Source organism: Peromyscus eremicus, chromosome 17 (genome assembly GCF_949786415.1).
Source record: "Peromyscus eremicus chromosome 17, PerEre_H2_v1, whole genome shotgun sequence".
In the NCBI taxonomy this organism is placed as follows: domain Eukaryota; kingdom Metazoa; phylum Chordata; class Mammalia; order Rodentia; family Cricetidae; genus Peromyscus; species Peromyscus eremicus.
The window spans coordinates 49,073,212-49,075,239 of NC_081433.1; the positions used below are offsets into that span (position 1 = coordinate 49,073,212).

The 2,028-nt window shown below is 39.2% G+C and overlaps 1 long non-coding RNA gene across 1 annotated transcript; it reads right to left on the reverse strand.

The window, feature by feature from the left end:
* Positions 1-373: 373 nt before the first annotated feature.
* LOC131894717 (uncharacterized) lies at positions 374-1,063 on the reverse strand. The gene is made up of 2 exons (XR_009374986.1): positions 828-1,063; positions 374-718 (listed from the first exon to the last, which is right to left on the reverse strand). It is a non-coding gene; the product is annotated as an uncharacterized LOC131894717 (long non-coding RNA).
* Between the last annotated feature and the right edge of the window lie 965 nt (positions 1,064-2,028).

Below are 2,028 nucleotides of genomic sequence, written 5' to 3' on the forward strand. Positions count from 1 at the left end.
GTATAATCTGCCCAAGCTCTAGCCATAGCTCAGACTCATGTCTCAAGACCCCCTCACATCTACAAGACCGACATGCTTTAGAGACCCTGAGGTGCTAAGCTGTGCAAAAAGATGTGTCAGCGTAGCTACTAGTTTTGTGAGCTCTGTCATTTAAAGAGTGTGGCTTCAGAATAGAAGAAACATGCCGGAATGGGAAAGTGATCACTATGCATGATATTAAAGAAAGAGAATTGGACTTCCTGTTTAAAAGCTTGAGGCCCCTCATATGGGAAAGCAAAGGGGAGTGTTTATACAAACACCAAATGATCTTTATAAATGGCCTGTGTTAGTTCCTTTGCTCACTGCTATGACCAAATAACCGACAAAAAGCAACTTAATGGAGCAGGGATTTATTTAGCTGGTGAAGTGTGGAGGGATGCAATCCAGAATGATAGGGAAGGCATGGCAGCAGGAGGCTTCTTGCTGGTGGGCAGCCAGAGGTCATTGCCTCCTTGTATCTTGGCAGAACAGGAAGCAGAGAGGTCAGCCCGGAACCAGGACTGAGATACAAGCCTGAAAGTCCATGCCACAGTGACTCACTTTCTCCAGCTGTGCTCCACCTCACAAGACTCCTCAGCTTCCCACAACAATACAGCAGCTCATGATTGAGTATGTAAACACATGACCCCCTGGGGGACATTTCACATTCTAACCATAACAGCACCCGATCTATATTATGCTGAGAAAGAAGGGATGAAGAATGAGTAAAAAAAAAAAAAAAACATAGGACAACAATATCAAGATTATCAAACACATGATCCAAGAAAGAATCAGAAGGTGGGTCTTACCTTTGTCGACAAGACAATCAAGAACCCTGTGCTCTACCACACTCACCAAACAAACAGGTTCTTCCTAAAATCACAGTGGTTGGCCAACCCTAGAAAGACAAATTTAGGATTCAAATTTCTCAGAACAGAATTTTAAATGGCAAGCCAATGACTGTAACTCTGAAGATTGTCTCGTGCCAGTTAAGTCTTGTGAATCCCCAATGAAGTGAGTATTGACAGATGAAAAACAGAGTGATGACTAGGGACAATCTAATTCTACCTCAGTAACAAAAGAATCGGAATAGTCTCTCCATGGAAATTATCACAGGATAAATAATTGTCTAGAAATTCCAAAGTCCAGGCAATCACAAATAGTGCCATTTCACTGTTTGTTTAGTATCTTAGTACTACATGTTATGATTGCAAAATACAAAGACAAATATAATCCTAAAATAAAATAGTCTGTGTGTGGCTACAAATAATAATCATACCATATTTAGACAGCTCATCAAAACCATAGTAATATAAGCCATCTCCTTGCTCTAACTGGGTACGATGCGTTATTGCATGTTGGTGACTTTTGTGGGTGAACTGAACACCTGTCATCCCAGCACTCTGAAGAGGCAAAGGCAAAAAGATCACGAGTTTGAGGGAAGTCTGGACTGTACATCAAGACCCTGTATCAAAACCTAAGATGTATTTTTTAAAATAATAACAGTTAAAGGAGGCTACATTTGTAGAGTAAACGTAGAATGAAAGGAAAATTAATTAACCTGTGAAATTACAGCGACTTTTGATTCTAGGTAAATATTGAGGGAAAATCTTGGAAATGATAGTGTCATTAGAAGTCTGTGAGAAGATGACAGTACAATATGTCACTGCTCATCTAAAAAGTGATCCAGTCTCAGATACATCCACACAAGCAAACAGAAAAATACTGTGTAATTCATTTCATCCCAAAGCCTCTATACTTGAGATACAGTTATTATCACCATTATACAGGTGAGAAAAACAACCATCCAGGAGAGGAAGGCTTGTGACAACAACAGCTTTTAAAAACTGAATCAATAGATCGACCAGGATTTAAATGCAACTGAGCGTTATGATCTGTAGTCCTAACTACTTCATTGAGAGACAAAATCAGTAACTAGTAACAGAATATTGATCTAATTTTTTAAATTAAAATATAATTACATCACTTTCCCCTTTCCCATACCTTCCT